The 25,415-nt window shown below is 45.4% G+C and overlaps 1 long non-coding RNA gene across 1 annotated transcript; it reads left to right on the top strand.

Annotated features, from left to right (window-relative positions):
- The first annotated feature begins 4,327 nt into the window (after nt 1-4,327).
- On the top strand, nt 4,328-24,705 carry LOC137561692 (uncharacterized). Its single transcript, XR_011030086.1, has 3 exons — nt 4,328-4,543; nt 23,500-23,633; nt 24,528-24,705. It is a non-coding gene; the product is annotated as an uncharacterized lncRNA (long non-coding RNA).
- The last annotated feature ends 710 nt before the right edge of the window (nt 24,706-25,415 follow it).

Below are 25,415 nucleotides of genomic sequence, written 5' to 3' on the forward strand. Positions count from 1 at the left end.
GATCTACCCAGGGGAAGGACACCTTGAACGAGCGACTGAGGGAGTGGTGACCCTCAGCTTCTCCAGTAAAGGTGTCCGTCCTGGTTCAGGTTTCTCCAGAGTGAATTGATCTGACTGAATGGATCTATACCATGTTCGAAGCTGAAGGGCTGAGGGCTTTGCTTAGGCGTACTGCCCCTGGAAGTAGCGCTCCAGGAGTACACGAAAAACCTGGGATGTGGCAGATCCCGGGTGCAGTAAGGTGCTTAGGTCTGTACTGCCCATATGCATCGCCGACTAACGCAGCTCCCCAGCCTTTTGGCTAGGGAGAGTGCAGAATTTTTATAACACCGGCCGCAAGGTCGGGGGACTTGTCCCCTGGGGACTTTGGTTCCCTCCCTGGCTCCCTCTTTCGGGGGAGCCACCCGGACCATGTGGGTGGCGACATGGCCCAGGCCCTTTGGGTAATGGGCAGGTTGGGGTCCTTCTATCCTTCGGGTGTTGGAGGACCCAAAAGCCTCCTGCGCCGAAGGCAAAGAGGGAGGTTCCCTTCGGGGAACACTGTAAAAGGCCCTGCTTTTGTGGGGCCTGGGGCTGCTCATGCACGTTCCTGTGGGGTGTTTATGCACTTCCACTTTTCCCGTGCATGGGCATAAAGCCTTGCTTACTCCGGGCTCCTGTTGCATGCAACAGGAGCCAAGAAAGCTAAAAAAAAACAAACAAAAAAAACAGTTGCCTGGCTGTCCTGCTGATCTATTGGCTATAATAGTGTCTGTATCACACCAGAAACAAACATGCAGCTAATCTTGTCAGCTCTGACAATAATGTCAGATACACCTCATATGCTGCATGCTTGTTCAGGGGCTATGGCTAAAGCCAGAGTATTAAAGGCAGAGGATCAGCAGGATAGCCAGGCAACTAGTATTGCTGAAAAGTAAATAAATATGGCAGCTTCCACATCTCTCTCACTTCATTTTCTCTTTAAATAGTGAATAGGATACTAACTGTATTGTGGATTCTTAGTTATTTTATAACACACCACTAGATGGCAGTGTAGGGTATGTTATGGTTACATATTCCATGTTGCGTTTAATTTGATATTTATGAAGAATAATGTTTTGTTACAATGAATTAGGAATTATCATGTTGGATATGATGAGTTGATTTTATCTAATCTATATTATCTATTATATTCTTATGTAAATGTTTTTATCAGTAAAAATATATTTCCAATGGGGCTATTGACATTCACTTTACACCAGATGTTAAAGGGGAACTTCAGCCTAAACAAACATACTGTCATTAAGTTACATTAGTTATGTTAATTAGAATAGATAGGTAATAAAATCTCTTACCAACCCTGTTTTAAAAGAACAGGCAAATTTTTGTGATTTCATGGGGGCAGCCATCTTTTTCATGGGGGCAGCCATCTGTTTGGTTGAAAATAGGTGACAGGGAGCATGAGGCACAGTTCCAACTATCCTATGTCCTGATAACCCCTCCCAGCTGCACGCGCTAGGCTTCAAATCTCAAATTCAAAATAAAAAAAAAATTGCACCAATACAGCAGAATGAGAACAACAACTTCAGAAATCCCATCATGCTTTACACAGCATCAGGGGAAAAATGCCTGGGCAGTTTTCTTCTGTGCAGCTAAAAATGAGGCTTGTATAAGAGAAACAAAGTTCTGATGCTGTGAAACTGTTAAAGAAACACCAGGCCTTTTCAGTGCTGCTGAGTATATTTTTAGTCTGGAGGTTCACTTTAACAACCCAAGTAATCCACACATACAAAGAAATCAAAAGAAGTTATATATACGGTACTGAAAAGAAATGACACATAAGCAGTGTTGCTTGCAAATTTCCGTCAGTCATTTTTGTATCAAAAATACTATTTTCAATTTCAAAAAAATAGCTTGTATTTCTGCGTTTTCACAAAAACAAAAAAAATTATATTTTACCGTAAAAACGATATTTTACTGCAAATATTTTTACTGTGGAGACATGAAAATTGATATTTTACCACGAAAATTCGCAAAAAAGAAAACTTATTTTCGATGGCTTTTTCGCTCTGAAATCAAATTTATTTTCATATATATAATATTGTCATTTTTCCTCATCACTGCACATAAGTACTGAATTTTAACATGGAGAAAGAAAAAGTGTGAATTTTATGGAAGTTTTAGGACGTAGCTAGTTCAAAAAGCTGAAAAGACTGAAAAGAAGTCAATCCAACAGTTGGATTGACTTCTTATCAGCAGTGGCGTAGCTAAGGAGCTGTGGGCCCCGATGCAAGTTTTACAATGGGGCCCCCCAAGCACTCTATACATAACAATTTATACGGCGCACCAAAATCTGCCAATGGCAACTACAGTGTCAGAGGTGCAAGAAGGGGATGGGGAACAGTTTGTTAATGATTACTACTATCCAAAGTGTCTACAGAAGTCATTATTATGAGCACAGGAGCAATATAGTGCTAATTCTGTAGTTAAGGGAGGGCCCATCGGGGCCCCTCTGGCCCAAGGGCCCCGATGCGGTCGCTACCTCTGCACCCCCTATTGCTACGCCCCTGCTTATCAGTCTTATCAGCTGTTTGAACAATAGCAAAATACTTTTTTATTTTTGTTGTTTCAACTTGTTTCACAACAAAAGTTTGGTAGATAGTTGGACAGATAGTTGGTAGGTGTGTATTTAGAGGGCTGTAGAATACAGAGAGGGAATAAGAAGAGATATTTTTCCAAAAAAGTAACTTTAGCAATATCGGGAGACAGAACACACAGGCAAGCAAAACACATGTATGCAGGAAAGGATGCCGTATTTAGAGGAGACGGGGGCTCTTTCTGGGGAGGGGGGGGGGGATTTCAATTTCAGTGTTTTCCCTAGGCTCAATGCTACCCAGATACGCCCCTGTTGTTGGGGACATAATCTGAAGTGGAAAGTGGAAAGTACGCCTTTTCACCATATACCAGGCATGACCATGACCAGGCGCTCATCGCAAGATTTCTGACAGAGGAATCAAAAGAATAATCAGAAGAGTCGTCCAAGAGCCAAGGAGCACCTGCGGGGGAGCTTCAGAAAGACCTGGAGGTAGCAGGTTGTTGTTGGGCTCCACCCACTTTTTTGAATATTAACCTCCTGAACGTTACGCCACTCAGGAAGTTTTGCCAGTTTGTGTCCCCAAGTTAATTAATGCGATCAAATGGGTGTAAAATGTTTAGCTAGCTCTAGGCCAGCTATTACAAGTGTCTGGCACCCCCCCCCCCCCGATCCTCTGTTTATACAATACCCAGCCTGGATCCAGCGATCGGCGCAGCCTCCCCGCAAAGCTCTGGTCTTCACTATGGGGAGGATCGCACATGACGTCGCTGACGTTATGAGGTCATGCGCAAACCCGATCCTCCCCATAGAGAGACCAAAGCTGTGCAGGGAGGCTGCGGGTTCGCTGAATCCAGGCTGGGTAATGTATTAACGGGGGAATCGGGGGGGATCAGCAGCAATCAGGTGGAGCTGGACACTTGTACTAGCCAGCCTAGTGCTTGCTAAACGTTTTACACCCATTTGATCGCATTAATAATACTGGGGGCCTCCTGGGGCCAGCAAGCGGTATGCCCAACACAGTGTCGGGCATACCGCTAAGGAGGTTAATCCCAGTCACCCAGTGACCAGCTGTGCAAAGTTTGAGAACCCTGCCATTAACAGTGTAAGAATGGTTGCTGTTTAAGTTTTTCACTGACATTTGTATTTGTCTCCGCCACTTTTTGGTTATGGGAATAAAATGTATCCTATATGTTATTCCAGGTAATGTACTATGTGTGTGCCAAATTTAATTCAAATCCGATCAGCCGTTTTTGCGTGATCGAGTAACAAACATCTAAACATCCAAACATCCGAAGTTTCCCATTTATTAGATTAGTAGGATTATGTATTTAAAAAATTGTACAATACATTTCAGTTTTGGCACATATGAATAGAAAATCAAGATACTAGCTAAACTGGAGTGGCCAACTATCCAAGAGTTCGTTGGATACTGTACTTCAGCAAAGTCCCCAGTATCCGGCACTGACGGGGGTCACCTGATACAGGATACATGTGCCTGCTGGTTGCTTGAGCAACCGGCTAAAAAGGCACAACCTCCCCTTGCAAATATTCAGCAAGCCTCCAGCGATGTCTGGCAGTCTCCCCATACCTCTCCGCGGGCTCCGAGTGGCTTTCTGGCATCCTCTGTGCATGTAAGTCACATGACTCACACTGTGTCATGTGACAAGGCGGATTCCGTGCACTGCTAGGAGCCCACAGGGAGGTACAGGAAGACTGCCAGACATCGCTATGCAATGGGAAGAAAATGAAATGGTCGCGCATCTAACCAAGATGCACCTGATAGATACTCACTGCCAGACATCGCTGGGCTCCTAGTATTTCAAAGTGCCTCCAAAACCCTCCGGAACAGTCCCAGTTATCCCACAGGCATGCCGGTTAGTTGAGACTTCCCGTTGCCTGAATTCCGGATAGTCGGGACTTCGCTGTAGATGGCACCAATACCGTTACCTGAGTTAAAGCACACCTGAGGTGAGATGTGAGAGGCTTACATATATATTTCCCTTTAAACAATGCAGATTGCCTGGCTGTGCTGCTGAGCCTCTGTCTCTAATAATCTTCGCCATAGACCCTGAACAAGCATGCCTGTCAGATGTTTCAGACTGAAGTCTGACTGGTTTGGCCACATGCTTGTTTCTGGTGTGATTCAGACACTACTGCAGTCAAAGAGATCAGCAGGACTGCCAGGCAATGGGTATCTCGGCTCTGCCTGTTCAGTAAGCCTGCACCTATTCAGTAGGAGACCTTAGGCAAGTCTTCCTAACACTGCTACTGCCTATAGAGCGCGTCCTAGTGGCTGCTGCTCTGGCGCTTTGAGTCCGCCAGGAGAAAAGCGTGATATAAATGTTATTTGTCTTGTCTTGTTATTGTTTAAAAGGAAATAAATATTGCAACCACCATTTTCATATATTACCGGTACTACTGCAAGCAGTGTTATGCTATTAGCGCAAACTGCTGTACTCAAGTAATGCAGGCGTTGCTACGTTAAAGAGGAACTCCAGTGAAAATAAGGTAATTAAAAAAGTGCTTCATTTTTTACAATAAATATGTATAAATGATTTAGCCAGTGTTTGCCCATTGTAAAATCATTTAAATCCCTGAATTACATTCTGACATTTATTACATGGTGACATTTTTACTGCTGGCAAGTGATGTAGCTGCTGCATGCTGTTTTGGCAGTTGGAAACAGCTGTAAACAGCTATTTCCCACAAGGCAACAAAGTTCACTGACAGGAAACTGCCAGAAGTACCTCGGTACCCAGAGCTTCTTGTGCGAGGGGTTTCACCACAATATCAGCCATACAGCGCCCCCTGATGGTCTGTTTGTGAAAATGAATAGATTTCTCATGTAAAAGGGGGTATCAGCTACTGATTGGGATTAAGTTCAATTCTTGGTCGGAGTTTCTCTTTAACACTTGCATTACCATAGCAACAGTATACTGCCTGCGGTTGTACCGGTAATATTGCTGTGTGCTGTCTCCACAAGGCAGTATTAACGCTGGTTAGTACATCAGGTCCCTGGTTGCTGAGACAGCAAGTGCTTAATGAATAAATACTTCACTTTTATTACCTAACTATTGGATTGCACCACTTGCCACTCAACCACAACTTACTCTTCCCCCTAAAAACACAACTAACAGAGATGGAGCGTTCCACTGCACTGCCAGCAATCATGTCACCATACATATAAAGCCCAAACTTTTTTCATTATTATTATTTAGTATTTATGTAGCATTGACATCTGATAGTCTGTGGACTAAACAAATGTCCACAGACTGCTTAGCCATTGTCCCCCTACCCCACCCCCTCCCATGCCCCCTATTTCCCCTTGCTTTGGCAATACCTGTAATGAATCTTGGTCATGCCAATAAAGCTATCTTTGATTTGATTTGATTTGCATTGACATCTCCCACAGTACAGAGTATATTGTCGTGCCACTTAACTGTCCCTCAGAGGGACTCACAATCTAATCCCTACCATAGTCATGTGTCTATATATGTATCATTTTTAGGGGAAAGCCAATTTACTTATCTGTATGTTTTTGGGATATGCGAGGAAACCAGAATGCCCAGAGAAAACCCATGCAGACACGCAGAACATACAAACTCTTTGCAGATATACAAAGGGAAACCGAGAGCCCGATATAGTGTAGTAAATATTGTAGTAAATGGAAAATTCTAACGAGTACAATAGATATACTCACAAAGCAGGGTCACTGCAAAGGCAACCACTGTATAGGCAGGTGAGGAGATTATCCCCACTCAGGATTAAGAAGTCGCTCTCTGTAGAAGATGGCGTATCACCCTCCACCGAGGGCGGATCTTAGGTACTGTGTACAAGTCAGAGGCGCCAACAGGATAAAACAATACGACAAAACGTTAAAAAGGCTTGGGAGGCAGTGGTGGACTTACCTCCCGCAAGCAGACACCAGAAACTGTCTATTCGATTGATACAGATTTTATTGGCATACTCCAAAAAAGGGACTGCGACGCGTTTCGCAGGTATAAACCTGCTTCCTCAGGCAATAGGGTAAAGGAGCATAGAACTACAGACAGAGGCAAAAATGGGTGTATATCAGGACCAATACCAAACATATGTGCTAGGATCTCCCACATGTTCCGTAAGGGCCCTTTTCCACTAGCAGTCGCTAGCGTTTACGCTAAACGCTAACGACTGCTGAATCGCAAAAGGTAAAAAATTACCGGCGATTTCCCGACGTTTGCGGACGCGATTTTGCTATGCTATGCACCGCATAGCAAAATCGCGGCAAATATCGCTCCGCGCCGCGATCGCATTTCAGGCAAAAACGAATCGCGGTAGTGGAAATACCCTACCGCGATTCCTATGTTATTTAGCAAACCCTAGCGATTGTAAAATCGCTAGCGGTTTGCCATTTTGCGATTCCGCTACCGCAAACACGCTAGTGGAAAAGGGCCCTAAGACTGAGCGAATTTGGGGGTGTTGGGCGTTGCATCGTATGATGAATCGAGGGAAGTTATTGGTGGAAACAAACTGCAGAAAAAAACTTTGACCAAAAGATTTGTAAGCTAAGCAAATGTGTGGAGGTAAATGCTGCACAGACTGCATATTCTTTTTCTGTAAATGTGGGGTGGTTGCATAAGTAAAAATAAAACGAATGGATCTGAGCCTGCTGGTCCTAGACTGGTTAAAACTGATAGCATTTGGAGGAGAGATTTGTTATCTTGCAACCCTTATCTACTGAGAGAGACATACCACAACTGAGCAACTGGCCTGTAACTACTATACTGTGTGCCCTTCGGTGTGCAGGCTACTATGCAGGGACCCAGGCACAACCATCTGTGATTACGCCCCTCCCCCCTCTTCATATATACATGCACATTCTATGGACATGGAGGGGGAGAGCATAAGCAGGGTAGCATGAGCCAAGGATTACAGTTCAGGGAACACTAAAAAGCTGTAAGACATCAGAGGGGCACTGCAAAAGCAGGTGTGTACTGTGCACTGCCTGAAACAGAATTTCATCAACACAGAGCTGCAGTATTGTACACTGTACACTAGAGGGCACCCTATGCCTTGGCCTGGACAGCCTGTGCATAGAAATGGCCCTGTCTCGGGATTATATCCTCATGACAAGAATGCTACGAGGACTATTCACAGAAGAGGAGATGATATACGCTACTACAGCACTGTGATTATATTTTCTGGGTTGTTGGCTAAAATGGCTTCCATCTTCTACTACATGCACCACTACAAGTGCCAAGATTGTAAATTACCTTGTCTGTTGAACAGTTGACATAAAATACAGTCTATAAATATGAGGTTGCAGTATGAAAACATACATTAATAAGTAAGTGAATAGGTACCTCCTCCAATGTGGCATAAACCCACTATATAGATAATACATCCGTTACAACAACACACAGCCAGACCGCAATACCAGACCCTTTAAATAGGCCTCACAGGGCCTCCTAGATATAAATACAATGTTCCGAAAATACATAAACCAGTGCCCGCCATATAAACAGAGCCCTTCAAATATACCATACAGCCAGATTAGACGAAATACATATAGTAGTCAGTTCTCAGTTCTTCAATGTAACAAAACCCAACACACACAGACACACCCCCCCCCACACACACACACACCCACACACACACCCACCCACACACACACACCACACACACACACACACACACACACACCACACACACACACACACACACACCACACACACACACACACACACACACACACACACACACCACACACACACACACACACACACACACACACACACACACACACACCACACACACCACCCACACACACACACACACACACACCACACACACACGCCACACACACACACACACCACCGACACACACACCACACACACACACCACACACACACACCACACACACCCCTACACACACACACCATACACACACACCACACACACCACACACCCCCACACACACCACACACACAATTATGTATATCTAATCCTCTTTTTTATTGCGCACCAAGCTAACTGACATCCACACGTGATAAATTGCAATCGTTTTGTATAGTTCAGTGTAAAAACTGCAATTACTGGAGCATTTCAGTGCCTGCTAGTGCAACCGAAAGCAAACTGTAATGATCCGCTCAGCTGTCTGCACAGGCAGACAGCTGTTTGACCATTCTTTAGGTCTGAGTGTTGCAGGTCTCTGGAAAAGAGACCTGTCTTCCCTTTGCAAGTTTCAGAGTTGCCCTGCTGCTGAGGAATTTGCATATACTTGTCATGCAAATTGCCTACCCGCCTCCTTTGATGGCTTGCAGTATAAATACCTTTTGCTCCCAGAATCCCTTGCTGGTCATAGAGGTTTGTTCCTACTGAACTCACCTGGAGTGTCAGCCATTGCTATCTTAGTATAGCTAATTCTGGGGAGTGCTCCTTGCACTCCTGTTTAGTGCAGTCGGTTTGTGTATAATTTGTACTGCCTATTCTGTCTTGTCTGTCTTGCAATTGTCTTGTCGCCAGCGGCGGTCGACAGGAAATCGTTCTGTCTGTTGGGATCGCACTCGCCCTAGCGGTAGGGGCGGTGGTTCCTTCTGTACTCTGTCTGGGAGTGTAGGCCAGGGCTGCGGTTGCTACTGGTTACTCCTTCTGTCTTGCGATTGTCTTGTCGCCAGCGGCTGTTGACAGGAAATCGTCCTGTCTGTTGGGATTGCACTCGCCCTAGCGGTAGGGGCGGTGGTTCCTTCTGTACTCTGTCTGGGAGTGTAGGCCAGGGCTGCGGTTGCTACTGGTTACTCCTTCTGTCTTGCGATTGTCTTGTCGCCAGCAGCGGTTGACAGGAAATCGTTCTGTCTGTTGGGATTGCACTCACCGTAGCGGTAGTGGCAGTGCTTCCTTCTGTGTTCTAACTTAGGGGTGCTAACCAGAGCAGCGGTTGCTACTAGTGGCCCCATCTGTTTGTCTGTTTGGAACGCATTCGCTCTAGTGGTAGCAGCGGTGGTTCCTTCTGAACTCTGTCTGGGAGTGTAGGCCAGAGCTGCGGTTGCTGCTGGCTGCTCCTTCTCTCTGTCTTGTCTTGTATGAACGATTGCTGTAGGCTCGGTGAGGTAACTGCTTAGCAAACGTTCTCGTTCTTTATTTCGCGTTTGTCTGTCATTGGTTAGTTAGGGTGGCACGCTTATCACTGGCCGCTTAACGCGCGGTGATCGTGCTTAAACACGTCCGCTGTTGCGAATGAGTGCGGTGTTCGCGTTTAGTTAGCGTTTGTTATTTTCCTTATTGTTCTTGTTTGCTGTGCCTTTGCTACTCTCGTGCTCTGTCCTGCTCGGACTTGTGTCGCTTCTGGCAATCGCCTCTCTTGCGGTTGCATTCCCACTTTGTTTCCGCTGTTGTGTGTTCACCGTCGCTGGGTGGCGACTAGATTGGTGGACAGTCATACATTCTATATCTGTGCTCTTTCGGTCTGGTGTCTCTGTTGGCAATCGCCTCTCTTGCGATTGCACTTCCCACTTTGTTTCCGCTGTGGAGTGTTCACCGTCGCTGGGTGGTGACTAGATTGGTGGACACGCAGACATTCTATCTCTGTGCTCGTTCAGTCTTGTTTCGCTGTTGGCAATTGCCACTCTTGCGATTGCGTTCCTACTTGGTTTCCGCTGTTGTGTGTTGACCGTCGCTGGGTGGCGACTAGATTGGTGGACACGCATACATTCCGTCTCTGTGCTTACTTTTCTCTCTACAGGTGCATTGCACCAAATCTGGGTTCTATCATTTAATACGCTTGTGGAGGACTTCCGCAGTGTCATGCACATCTTGTGCGCTGACCACAGAGATATCCCACAATCGTCACAGTATGACCAGCGCAACCGAAATTCCCAGAGTAGAGGGAATTTCCGATTTGTAAGTTTTTCTTGAAAATGCTTCTTGTACCTTTAAGAGGTTTAAAAATTTTGAACCTGAAACAGCAGACGAATTTTTGTCTGAGTGCGCTAAACTTTTAGTGAACCCTGAATTTCAATGCACCCCAGTGTCCACCTGGGCCCACCAAATGGCCTACCTTCTGTTTGAGGGCAAAATGTTAAAGTGGGCTTATGATGTGTTAGATCATACCACCCTGAGTCAAAGACCCCTGGAATTCTTGGCCTTTGTAATTCACAATTGGCTGAGAATATCTCAATTAACATACCCCCTTAACGAGTTGTTGTCGGCAGCTCAATCAGCTGTTCCATCTACCTTGTGCAAAATCTCTCCGTCTGCAAAGATTTGCACTAACAGTTCACCTTCATCCAAAAAGCAGCCATCAAAAGCTGCTAAGTCTAAACCTAAAAAGCCTAGAAAGACTTCCCAGTTAAAAACTCCCTTGCCCATAACAACTACTAAGAAAGAAATTATTTCTGTAAAGTCTGAAATGTGGAACACGCCTGAAAGTGATGAATCCAGAGAGACTTCTCAGTCTCAGGTTTTGTTGCCCCAAGCAAAAGCATATGTGGATCCTATGATAGGCAGAATTATTTGGTATATTAAAAGTGTAAGAAAATCTATGCATTTTCCTGATCCCAACCCATATGAATCTTACCTTGATACAGGCTTGTTTGAGCCGCCATTTGCTTCATGGGAGATTGGGGCCTTGGTTGAGGAGTTCAAGATTGATTGGAAGGCCTTTTGCGATTATTATATCGCAAAAAGCGAAGGGATTCTTAATGCTTGTGTTAATTCTGTGTATACTTTGATTGACTCTGAGTGTGACGAAAGTTTTGTGGATCCTGTGATTTGTGTGTGGCAGACGATTTTGGATGAATTGCGCACACACACCAACCAGGCAGTCGCTACTTCAAGCTCCTCCCATTGGGCCGCCGCTACAGGTCTATACCATGCAAAACCACCAGACGTAAGAACACCTTCTTCCCCCAAGCGATCCGGCTGCTGAACTCCAACCTCCCCCCGTCAGGCCCGCCAACTGGCATGCCCTAGCGGGGTCTCTCAGTTCTCGCCGCTGCCTGCCCTCGTTCACAGTGCCTAAGGTCCGTACGGGGGGCCACCATCACCATCATCATCAGCAGTACTATTAGTATTATTATTATCATCATTATTATTAGTATTATGGGACTGCTACCGCCCGGCAGAAAGGAACACTAATCTGTCATATATACCATTGCTGCAGTTCTAAATTGTCTGTGCTGTGCTTCTTGTCTTCCTATACTATGTCTATGCCATGTGTACCACAAATAATTCCGACTATAGCTCCGCTGTATTTGGCGAAATAAATCTGATTCTGATTGTGATTCAATCGACTCCAATAAAGAGACACCATTATCGGATGATTGTTCCTGCCTTTCTGGGGTAAAGCAAGTGAGTTCAGACACTGTACGATCTGAAATGAATGGGTGTACTGCTGTTATTGACACCAGTATGGATTCTGAAAGATTCTCTCCTATTTCTGTGGAATGTGAATCTGTGCGATCTGATGCCTGTCTCTCGGATGTTCCTGCAGATTGTGATCGGCATGAGTGTGTCGGTTTTGTCAAGGATACGTGGGATCCCTTGTCGTTTAAAAACAGATCTTTTTCTCCCAGTAATTCTTTAAGATCTTCTGTCTATGATCCTGCTATGGGAAAAATTCCTAAACTATGCAGCCTCAAAAGTAATGTTGATATGTCTAATAAAGTTTCTCCTGTTGTTGTCGCAACTTCTTCTGCAAATGAATCTATGTCTCACTCTGTTCACACCTGTAAAGGCCCGTTGCCTGATGACAGTTGCTCCAGTGTTTCTGTCCTGAACACCTTGCAGTCTGGTCCACAGATTGCAGAGGTTTGCGCTTTGGAAGTGTCAGTTTCACAACCTAAAGCGATCTTGAATTCCCAAATTGTGCGTTCTGACTCCTCGGAATCGACATTGTTAGCCGAGTCTAAGGGTGAGACAGCGCTTTGGTTTTGCGAATCTGATACTGAGAAATCTTTGCCTTGTCCAGAGAAGGTTTCTGTGAGCCTGCCCTGTACCCATGAATAAAACCATGATGTCCACTCGCACTGATATTTGTGAGTCCCTTTCTTGCTCTGAAGATAGTACTGACTCTCCACCCTGTACACTGGATGAGCCAATATTGCCTTGCATAAAATCTCCTGCAATGACCCTAGAGGCTCGTCTAGGTATTGCTACTATTCTCACCTGTTTTTCTGCTATTTTTGAATTGCAGTCTAGTCTGACTGCTATGCAGTATTCTGCGTGCAGTGAGATTAGAGTTAGGGAGTCAGTGTGTGTTCCAGTAGATATTCCTGTACATCCTGTTCATGAAGATGAAACTCAGTCTCAGCGGATTGTTGAACCATCCCTGGGACATTTGCTCTGTCCGCAAAATGTATGTGATGTTTTGCCCTGTAACATGGATAGTTCAGAATCCTTGATTTCTTTGTCAGAAAACTTGGGAAACAAAACTCCTGAGCTTTTGTTTGATGCTCTGGAGGTCTCCGAGTTCCTCCCAAAGGGTGCAGAACTGTTAGGAGGTGCTTCCTGCCCCACAGGGCTGCCTGAGGTGTTGCCCACTTCAGTAGGCATCACTGCTATACTGACTACTTTTACAGCTCTTGTGGAGCTTCAGTCATGCGTAGTCAATGATGAGTTTTGGTTAGATACCATTACAGTCACAGAAATTTCTAAGTCTGAGTCCAAGTCTTCTTTTGAAAGTCCAGTACTTGTGACCACTGCTCGTGATGATTCTCTGCCCGGGTCTGGTTTTGGTCTTGTCATGACGGACTCTGAGGTTGGCAGTTCCTCGACATGTCCTGAGGTTTCTCTTGTGCTAGTGTACCCCGATGTGCTCTGTGACCCAGAAAGCCCAAGTGTGTCTCGGTTACCAGCATGCTCAGATGCTTCCTCGGTGGAGACATGTTCTGATATTGCCTGCCTGCCTGCATGCCCAGAAATGGTCTCTAAAAGCCCTGATCTTGATGGTTGTCCTGGTACTTCTGAATCCGGAATGGTCATAGGTTCCATAGGGGTTTGTGGTAGTTCTCCATGTGAGCCTGGTGAGCGCTCTGGCCTCTTGGGATCTCTGCGGAGCTTCAAAGTGTTCTGGGAGATTCTAGGAGAATTTTTTCTTGGTACCCTGGATGGGATCAACAGTGGCTTCTCTGTTAAAAGGGATACTTGGAATAGGTATTGTGGCAGGTTTGGTATTTTTGGACGCTCCCTGGATGGTGGTGGGTATTGCTTGGAGGGTGTCGATGGGTTCTTCCCTGGCATTCACAGTTCTGATGTGTGTTACGCTGAGACTTGTAGTACTGATGGGCATGTTTTGGTGGCTTCTGCACAGGCAGACAGGTGTTTGACCATTCTTTAGGTCTGAGTGTTGCAGGTCTCTGGAAAAGAGACCTGTCTTCCCTTTGCAAGTTTCAGAGTTGCTCTGCTGCTGAGGAATTTGCATATACTTGTCATGCAAATTGCCTACCCGCCTCCTTTGATGGCTTGCAGTATAAATACCTTTTGCTCCCAGAATCCCTTGCTGGTCATAGAGGTTTGTTCCTGCTGAACTCACCTGGAGTGTCAGCCATTGCTATCTTAGTATAGCTAATTCTGGGGAGTGCTCCTTGCACTCCTATTTAGTGCAGTTGGTTTGTGTATAATTTGTACTGCCCATTCTGTCTTGCGATTGTCTTGTCGCCAGCGGCGGTCAACAGGAAATCGTTCTGTCTGTTGGGATCGCACTCGCCCTACCGGTAGGGGCGGTGGTTTCTTCCGTACTCTGTCTGGGAGTGTAGGCCAGGGCTGCGGTTGCTACTGGTTACTCCTTCTGTCTTGCGATTGTCTTGTCGCCAGCGGCTGTTGACAGGAAATCGTTCTGTCTGTTGGGATTGCACTCGCCCTAGCGGTAGTGGCAGTGCTTCCTTCTGTGTTCTGCCTTATGGGTGCTAACCAGAGCAGCGGTTGCTACTGGTGGCCCCATCTGTTTGTCTGTCTGGAACGCATTCGCTCTAGCGGTAGCAGCGGTGGTTCCTTCTGAACTCAGTCTGGGAGTGTAGGCCAGAGCTACGGTTGCTGCTGGCTGCTCCTTCTCTCTTTCTTGTCTTGTACGAACGCTTGCTGTAGGCTCGGTGAGGTAACTATTTAGCAAACGTTCGCGTTCTCTATTTCGTGTTTGTCTGTCATTGGTTAGTTAGGGTGGCACGCTTATCACTGGGCGCCTAACGCTTGGTGATCGTGATTAAACGCGTTCGCTGTTGCGAATGAGTGCGGTGTTCGCGTTTAGTTAGCGTTTGTTATTTTCCTTATTGTTCTTGTTTGCTGTGCCTTTGCTACTCTCGTGCTCTGTCCTGCTCGGACTTGTGTCGCTTCTGGCAATCGCCTCTCTTGCGGTTGCGTTCCCACTTTGTTTCCGCTGTTGTGTGTTCACCGTCGCTGAGTTGCGACTAGATTGGTGGACAGACATACATTCTATATCTGTGCTCTTTCGGTCTGGTGTCGCTGTTGGCAATCGCCTCTCTTGTTGATTGCGCTTCCCACTTCGTTTCCGCTGTGGAGTATTCACCGTCGCTGGGTGGCGACTAGATTGGTGGACACGCATACATTCTATCTCTGTGCTTACTTTTCTCTCTACAGGTGCATTGCACCAAATCTGGGTTCTATCGTTGAATACGCTTGTGGAGGACTTCCGCAGTGTCAGCGCACATCTTGTGCGCTGACCACGGAGATATCCCACAATCGTCACACAAACAATCCATTATGGGTGGCAAAGCAGTCTCAAACTATTTCTAGTGGCAATAAAGTTGTGGAAAGGCATCAGTAAGGAAGAGATGGATGCTGAAAATAATTCAAAGTCTTTATCAGTCCCTAGTGGAGCTTGTTTGGAAGGGCAGCAATAAATATGCCACTCCTCAAGAATAGCCACATTAAGTCACACCTGTGCTTAATGAGAATACAGAAACTGGACTTAGCCAAACTTAGTGGGTCTCGCATGATTTTATTGTACAAAGAATAATAAAATAATATTTGTACAATAAAATCATGTTTCTAAATTATGATTAGTTGGTTCACTCATTGAGTTGGGCTGGGTACTGCCTGAGTGAGTCGGTATAATGCAACTCTGCATTATATGGTCACATGACACAAATGATGGGGGGAAACTCAATCTCACACTGTCCCTGGAAGGTGCTGCTTAGTGAGGAAACATTGCAACTTGCTTTACATGATGCAGGGCAGTAGCAAGAGTCACCTGCTACGCAGTGACTGCACACTGAGGTAACAGCTGCAGTGGCATTTTATCACCATCTCAATGTACTTTTCTTACTGCTGCGATAGTCTACAACCACGCCACACAATTGGGAACTCACCAAGCTGAAGGACCCTAGTGACCAGGTCTAGCAGAGCAGATGGGACGTTTAGGGTCTCCCCCACCCAGGGCCAGATTTATACTCTTTACTGCCCAAGGCCACTGTCACCAGCCGCCCCCCCTCCCCTTTCAGTATTGGTAGCGAGATGACTCCTATCCCCTTCCCGCCAGTATAGGTAGCCAGATGACCCCTCCCTGCTTCCCTCTAGTATAGGTAGCCTGATGACCCCCCCACCCTGTATAGGTAGCCCGATGACCCCTCCCCCTTCCCTCTAGTATATGGCCCCCCTCCCAGTATACATAGACAGATGACCCCCTACCCCATTTCCCTCCAGATTAGGTAGACAGATGAATCCCACCCTTAATCCCTCCTTAGGCGCCCCCCCCTTCAGTATAGATAGCCAGCTCGCTTTCACTCTGCAGCAGCCATCAGTGTTACACATTTCCCCGCTCATCTCCAGTGCAGAAGCTTCCTCTTCCTGTCCATCTCCAATGCTGCCCAAGTCCATAGCCGCCGGCCACAATGCAAATGTGCACAGAGAGCAAGATGGCCGCTGCACAGGTGGCTAGCAGCAGAGTACCACAGTCAGGTGTTCACCTGATCTCCCTGCATTGCAGCATTTGCAAGCTTGCAAATGCTGCACCAGTTTAGCCTGCTTCTTTGGTGCCCTTGCTCCTGTGGTGCCCGAGGCCATGGCCTAGGTGGCCGTGTCCTAAATCCGGCCCTGCCCCCATCACAAACGACCTTTCTGTTTCTGAGCTCCAACCTCCACCACAATCACCTCAGACAAATGGAAGCCTCCATAGTGTAAAAACTTCACAGCTTTTTATTTCCATAAATGGTTCCATTAAAATCATAGCACTCATATGCGGGATACCATTACACACTTGAGATTCAGACGGGCTCTCCAAGTAGGTTTTTAGCTCCTGTGGCTGAGAAGTGTCCCTCTCTTCGCTCCGCTACCAAGTTCCACCCACTCCGTGTGCAGTGTCTCGGATCTCCCTACTGGGAATAGCAATGCTTAGGAGAACTCATGGAGAAGCATGTGATCAGTTTGATCAGATGATAAATTTATAAGGCTCTGATTTGCTGGTCATGATCATGTGATAAAGCAGGAAGTCATCACAGCAGACCAGAACCTTACAAATCAATCAGCCGATCAAACCAATCACATGCTTCTACGTGAGTTATCTGAAGCATTGCCATGCCGACTCCCTATATGTGCTTGATCATATTACCATGTCTGGACTGAGCAACTAGTTTTGTCATTAAGACTCATCAGAAGCTTAATTGGCTCCAGCAGTGGACAAGGCAAAGCTTAATGTATACCTGAAGCCAAGAAAAAAGTTACTTACCTCAGTAAGCCCCTAGTTGGTCAAGAGGTTCCTGAAGCCTTCTACAGGGATCCAGAACAGTATTTGAATCAACCAGAGGATCCACCCTCAACCCCCTTCAACCCCCCCCCCCCCCTAATAAAAGCATACAGCTACAGGCTCAAAGCTGCAGCTACCTAGGGAATGCTCAGTAAGACATCCTGGAGCATTAGGGAGTCTTGACCAAAGATTCCCTACTGAATACAGTATGTAACTGGCTCCAGGATTCTAACCCTGGTATTCTGTACCAAAGGTGGTGTCTTTGGCCAGTACACTATCCAGATCTCCTTGTGATATTTATACTTAAAGGAACACTATCAATACCTAAGTGTTCTAAAATGACAATCTACAAATAACGTTGAAGTAGCTGTGTAAATATTTTCCTACTTTTCACGTTAAATATCAGAGGCAAAAGATTTAATTCATGATGTGTAGGGTTTAGCTCTACTGGAACAAATCATTCACAAAAGGGGTGTCTGCTTAAATGCACAGACATTGTTGTTTTCTGCATATCAAAGCAAAAAAAAAGTATAAAAAGCTGTGGTGTCAGGTTTCCCGCACAATTAGGGCCATTTCCACTTCAGCCGCACACGTCTGCGAGACGTGAGGCGGCACTTCCGGGTCTGTGGGTACGCAGAGAAATCCCATCATGCACGGCTATGGGATTCGCAGCCTCCCGCATCAATTCGGATGGAAATGCCGGCCGAATCGCTAGCGCATGTGATTCGGCCGGCGGTGCCATTGTTCCCTATGGCAGAGTTTCCCCGCGCGATTTGCCTGCGGGGAAACTCTGCGTATTCGGCACGGAAACCGCGCAAGTGGAAACGGGCCCTTACAAATGTCTATAACAAGTTACATTTCCTCTGCTCTCTTCAGACACTTCAGTCATAGACTCAGGACACAATACACAGCTGCAGCTGCTGAGAGTTTTCTCTGTTACACACAGGATTAACAGATGTACTGTGAGGGAATTCCCCCTCCCCTTATGGTTCACTTAGGGCCGGTTTCCACTACAAAGTGATGCGAAACCGCATCACTTCCGCCGCCAGCCGCATCACTTCCGCATCTCCCGATGCGGAAGTGTATTGGAGGAGATGGGACGCGGCTGCGGGTGGATGCGGCCGTGCGAGAATCTGCAGCATGCTGCAGATTCTTGGATCGCTCCGCACTGCTCTGCACAACATGCACGCAGTGGAAACTCTTCCATTGCTGTGCATATGTTTCAGGACACCTCCTAGTGGAAACGGGCCCTAAGTCGTCAGATTTGAGTAGACTTGCCATCAGTTAAGAGTGAAAGGAATTTGATACAGTAAACCACAGAGATAAGCAAGTGAGATGTATACATCATTATTTACCAGCACTTCAGGAACTCTCTCAATCTCAGGTTAAAAAAAACATGTTAATCGATAGTGTTTCTTTAAGCATTATATGATGGTTTGTTCAGCTGTGGTGTGTACAGGACAAGTTGATATTGCCTGGTGAGTAGTGATAGTGGGACATAATAAATAGGGGCTTACACATTATAGGGCAGTGATTCTCAACCTGGGGTCCGCTGACCCCTGGGGGTACATTAGCACCAGCCAGAGGGTCCCCCAGGGGCCACAGGCAAAATGGTGGATCACAACCCCAGGTGAACTAATGCAATGTCCGGCTTGGGTACAGGAGTCTTGACAGAAAGGTGACAGGAAAATGTCATCCGAAGTCCAACACTGGAGACCATTTGTGTCTCGAGTGCTGGGCTCCGTCTGCCTGTCAAGTCTCTGCCTCGCCCACCCACAAGGTCTCACAATGCAGAGCACAGAGATATCATCCCCATGTGCGGCTATGATGGCAGAGCCCATAAGATGCGGAGTGATACACACTTCGATCACATCAATCGAGATTCCAATACTTGTCAACGTGGCGCGGGAGTTTTGCTGGAGCTGCTGCAGAGAAAGCTGGAGATCGGTGCTGGAGAATCACATTCCAGGGGGCAGGGGCGTAGCAATAGCCATAGCAGCTGCTATGGGGCCCTGGACCAGGGGGGTCCCGGTGGTACTTGATGTATTCACTCAGGCCTGGGTTTACTTCACAGGAGCCTATAGACACAAATGTCCTGGCTCCTTAGATTTCGCACTCCATGAGCCTATAAACCCCACCGAACTGCACCACAAGTGTGCTGGCTGTCTCAGCTGACACTTCTCGCTTACTTCCCTTGCCCGTCACAGGTAGCTACAGGTGTCCCTTAGTATTAGGCAGCCAGAGGAACCCTCAGTGTTATGTAGCTAGAGGTTGTCCCCAAGTATGAGGTAGCTAGAGTTACTTCAGTATTAAGTAGCTAGAGGTGCTCCAGACTGAAGGGAGATCTTGTCAGTGGAATGCCTAGAGCAGGGCGAGTCATTTCTCATTTACACTCTGATCAAATCAGCCACTGGGGAGTGGACTGAGCTGCCTCTCCATCATCAGGCGCCTGTAGGCACGCGCCTACAGTGCCTTATGGTAAATCTGGCCCTGTATTCACTAATTACTTTGTTTTGTTCTTCCACCCTATGAATTTGTCTCAGTGCCCATGGACTATATGCAGTGTAGATGGCATAAGAATGTAAATTGCCCAGTCAACTCATATCCATAGGGTAGGGGGCGGATGGCATTGCTCAAGAGTGACTACATATGAGGGCCCCATACATTTTTGGTATGGGGCCCCATAATCTCTAGCTACGCCACTGCTAGGGGGTAAACTATTTTCATTTTCAGGTGTCACCACTGATATCAGGGGGCACTGCAATACTAATTTCAAAGGGGAATGGTGCCTAGAGGGGGGAACCGCTGTCTAATATGTGTTGTATGGGGTTGCAACGTTGCCTAATACTGTATGTTTATGGGAGAGGGAACCCTGTCTAATATGTGTTTTAAGGGGGAACTGCTATCTAATATGTGTTTTATGGTATGAAACGCTGTCTAATTTGTGTCTTATGGGGATGAAATGCTGCTTAATATGTGTTTTATGGGGCGAACGCTGCCCAAAATGTTTTATGGGGCGAAATGCTGCCCAATATGTGTTTTTGGGTTGACACACTGCCTAATATGTGTTTTATGGTGGTGAAATGCTGCCCAATATATATATATATATATTTTTTTGGGGGGGGGAGGAACCTTGCCTAATATCAGGGGCGTAACTATAGACCCTGCAAAGGATGCAACCGCACGGGGGCCCAGAAGCCGCAGAGGGCCCTGTGGAAGTAGAAGTTTATTTTCCCTCCTGTCCAGAGAGATGGACAACTAAAGGCACGGTGAGAAAAAACTTTCTGCTCTCTGCACAATTGTTCTAATGACTGCATCCGCTCTGCCACTAATGAGGAATCATACAAAGTTTTGCAGACAAAGATTTATCATCCTGATTCAAAACTTATCTGCGTGGGGAAATCACATTCAAGTGTACACTAGCCAATTGATTAACATTGGTACTTAAGCTACCCATACACTATGTCGATTTCCTGTCGATATACAGAAGATTCGATACCTGTGATTGAATCTGCTGTGAAATCGATAATGCAAATATTGACAGATCGATTGATTTCCATCCGATATCGATCGATTCAGTCGATCTGCCCTAGCAGAAATTTTTGCTCGAGCACAGGTGGGTCGGGAGTGTGTCGTTAGCGGCTATTGATTTGGCGATGACCGAGGCAGCAATACATTACCTGTCCACTGATGCGAGTCCCTGGTAGTAATGGGCTCACGAGTACATAACTAGCCAAATTCCTGATTCTAATGAGGCTTAAAAGCCTCAGGTGTGCGGCTGGGAGAGAGGGGGTTAATTACCCAGAGGTGCGGCACTTCTATGCGTATCACACGCGTCCAATGGGATGCGTTCCACCACTCAATACCGCGCAATTACTCCTTACGGCCGAAGGAGGAAGTGTGCGGTTTTGAGTCGTGTGCGAGCGTGTGATACACTTAGAAGCGCCGGACATTTGGGTAATAAACCCTCTCTCTCCCAGCCGCACCCCTGGGGCTATTAAACCTCATTAGAATCACAAATTCGGCTAGTTATGTACTCGTGAGCCCATCACTAGTCCCCGGTCCATGCTGACACTTTTTCCGGCTGGGCTGTCTCCTCTTCACTTCCTGTCTCCTCCTGTGACGAGCCGAACTTCAAACAGCAGAGCGCCCTCTACTGTTTGTACTTCCGCTCGTCACAGGAAGGGACAGGAAGTGAAAAGGAGACAGCCCAGCCGGAGATAGTGCCAGCGCGGACCGGGGACTTGCGCTGGCAGAGAGGTAATGTATTGCTGCTAGCCGGGGGAGCACCCAGGGGGCGGCGAGCAGGCAGCAGGCGGCAGCTCCACAGGTTGTGAATCAATTTCAAGCTGAAATTGATTCAAAAGCTGTGTGCAGTAATGGGCAGCCATTAGTTTACCCATGCAGAAAGGGGAGGGGGCCCCGTTCAAAGTTTAGAACGGGGGCAGACTTTTTTTTTTTTTTGGTTGGGAGGGAGGACGCTGCCTAATATGTGTTTTATATATAAACAAAACACCTTAATTTTTACAAAATGTACAGTGTGGGGCCTTGCAGTACAGATTGCAAGTATTTGGAAGTACTCGGGGACATAGGTACATCCAAAAGGGCTGAAAGGCATATTTAATCTGCAGGTCGAATAATTTGAATGGGGGGGGAGGCAGTGACAGGCAGCAGTGGAATGAGAGCCCAGGGAGAGGACCAGAAAGGCTCTATGAGATCCAGAGGTGAATTTCTGGCTTCAGGGCTGCTTTCAGTGTTGAGCGAAAATGCCAACATATTATTTTCGCATTCATTTTTGTGAAAATAATGATAAATTCGATTTTCGAGTAGAAATCCAATCGAAAGTAAGTTGTTGTTTTTCATATTTTTTCGCAGTAAAAATATCGATTTTTTGGGGGGGAGGGAGCATTTTGGTGGCAAAATTTTTCATGGTAAAATAGCCTTTTCCACATTTTGCACCTTTCACAAATTATCGTGGCAATATATGTATTTTTTCATGTTTTTCGTGGAAAATGCAATAATGCAGAAATACAAGCTAACTCGTAAGCAAAAAAGAAAAAATTAATACTCCTGCGTTGCTTGGGATGGGCAGATTGATGGTAATATTTAGTTGATGGATGTCAAGTTTTGCACAAGGGTGCTGCTTAAAGGGGAACTTCAGCCTAAACAAGCATACTGTCATTAAGTTACATTAGTTATGTTAATTATAATAGATAGGTAATATAATTTTTTACCCACCCTGTTTTAAAAGAACAGGCAAATGTTTGTGATTCATGGGGGCTGACATCTTTGTCATGGGGGCAGCCATCTTTTTGGTTGAAAGGAGGTGACAGGAAGCATGAGACACAGTTCCAACTATCCTGTGTCCTGATTACCCCTCCCAGCTGCACACACTAGGCTTCAAATGTCAAATTCAAAATTTAAAAAAAAAAAAAAAATTTGCACCAAAACCGCAGAACGAGAGCAACATCATCAGAAATCCCATCATGCTTTGCACAGCATCAGGGGAAAAAAGCCCGAGCAGTTTTCTTCTGTGCAGCTGAAAATGAGGCTTGGATAAGAGAAACAAAGTTCTGATGCTGTGAAACTGTTAAAGAAGCACCAGGCCTTTTCAGTGCTGCTGAGTCGATTTTTAGTCCGGAGGTTCACTTTAAAGTGAACCTCCGGACTAAAATCTACTCAGCAGAACTGAAAAGGCTTGGTGTTTCTTTAACAGTTTCACAGCATCAGAACTTTGTTTTTTGTATCAAAGCTGCATTTTTTAGCTAAGCTCCACCCATCAAAGAAAACTGCCCGGGCTTTTTTTCCCTGATGCTGTGCAAACCATGATGGGATTTCCTATGTTGTTATTCACGTTGCCTAGCAACTGGGAGGGGTGATCAGCACACAGGACAGTTGGAACTGTGTCTCATGCTCCCTGTCACCTCCTTTCAAGCAAAAAGATGGCTGCCGTCATGAAATCAAACATCTGTCTGTTCTTTTAAAACAGGGTGGGTAAGAGATTATATTACCTATCTATTTTAATTAACACAACTAATGTAACTTAATGACAGTATGTTTGTTTAGGCTGAAGTTCCTCTTTAAGCGCTGGGTGGCTCCAGTAACTGTAGTGAAAAAGGGAAAAACAAAAGCTTTCCTTGGTGCATTCAACTTTGTTTAATAATCACACGCAAATGTTTGCACTTACATAAAAACTGTTAAAAAGTTGCGTTGCAAAGGCCGCCCACGTCCGTCTCTCTTTCCCTGCAGTCTGGCCAGGACCGGGGAACTGCTGTTGGAAGACTCCGATGTTTTTTGGGGATATCGCGAGGTACAGGGGGCGTGGCCAGTCAACGTGTGCCCGACGTCACTACCGGTTTCGGTGTAGTCCACGCCTTCCTCAGGTAACTCGTAAGCAACGCTGGTTGCTTTATTTAAGAGACACTGAAGCGGAAAAAAAGAATGATATAATAATTTGTATGTGTAGTACAGCTAAGAAATAAAACATTAGGAGCAGAGACATAAGTCTAAAGGTTGCCACACACGATACAATAAAATGATCCGATTGTACGGCAATTTGATAAATATGATCGGATCTCAAAAATCAAAAGCTTTTTTTTTCATTCGACTGAAAAATGCAATCGGATTTCCCGTTTTTCTTTTCGATTTGTATTGATCCATAATGCTGGACATTTGTCTTACATTTTTCTAAAGATTTGGTGGAGTGTGTTAGATTGTAAATTTATTAATATACACACCCTAGCAATTTTTTCAGAGTTTCCAATGATTTTTATCATAATTGGGGAAAAATTTAACGTGTGTGGTACATTGGTCATATTTTTGAAATGCTACAATCAATCAGAAAAATTGATTGCAATTCTTGAATTGAACAGATATTAAAAAAAAGTGTATGGTATGTGGCCACCTTTACAGTATATTGTTTCCAGTACGGGAAGAGTTAAGAAACTCCAGTTGTTATACATGCAAAAAAAGCCATTGAGCTCCACGACTTTCTGAGAGCTCTGACTTCTGAAGCTTATTATCTCAAGTGTCTGGCATGGTATTGTTTTTTTTTCCTGCAGAGAACAGTTTAAAAGTTCACTAGCCTGCTCTGTAAAAATCATTTAGAATGCTGAGTAGTGTGTAAACTGCAAATATTAGAGAATGATGCAATGTTATAAAAAAACAAAATAACTGAAAATAAAAATATGAGAATATTTTCTTTGCTGCTAATGTTCTAGTAATTATCCGTACTATGCAACCAATTCATTATATCATAATTTTTTTTTCCGCTTTAGGGTCTCTTTAAAATCCTGCTTAGGTCTTACAGCCCAAGGTACTTGGTATGAGAAGACACACAAGATACAGGAGCCTTTGGATTATGGTCAGCATGTCGCAGCACAGCAGCTCTTCTCATTTTCTTGAAGAACAGAAGCTACCCTACAGGAATTCTTTAAAGAGACTCCGTAACAAAAATTGCATCCTGTTTTTTATCATCCTACAAGTTCAAAAAGCTATTCTAATGTGTTCTGGCTTACTGCAGCACTTTATACTATCACTGTCTCTGTAATAAATCAACTTATCTCTCTCTTGTCAGACTTGTCAGCCTGTGTCTGGAAGGCTGCCAAGTTCTTCAGTGTTGTGGTTCTGCTATGAACTCCCCCTCCAGGCCCCTCTCTGCACACTGCCTGTGTGTTATTTAGGATTAGAGCAGCTTCTCTCTTATATTTTACAAGCTGGATAAATCGTTCTCTGAGCTGGCTGGGCTTTCACATACTGAAGAATTACAGACAAGGGCAAAGCTGTTTGCAGGAAGAAACAAGCAGCCTGTCACTTCAGTGCATGAGAACAGGGGGAAAGAAACACACAAATGATCTCTTGAGATTCAAAAGGAATGCTGTATACAGCCTGCTTGTGTATGGATGTATTTTCTATGTGTGGACATACTGTACATCAACCTACTTCCTGTTTTGGTGGCCATTTTGTTTGTTTATAAACAAACTTTTTAAAACTGTTTTTAACCACTTTTAATGCGGCGAGGAGCGGCGAAATTGTGTCAGAGGGTAATAGGAGATGTCCCCTAACGCACTTGTATGTTTACTTTTGTGCGATTTTAACAATACAGATTCTCTTTATGATTTAAGGTCAAAAGTGCATACAAATCTAATTTTATGCATTAGGGTCAT

Source organism: Hyperolius riggenbachi, chromosome 3 (genome assembly GCF_040937935.1).
Source record: "Hyperolius riggenbachi isolate aHypRig1 chromosome 3, aHypRig1.pri, whole genome shotgun sequence".
Lineage (NCBI taxonomy): Eukaryota > Metazoa > Chordata > Amphibia > Anura > Hyperoliidae > Hyperolius > Hyperolius riggenbachi.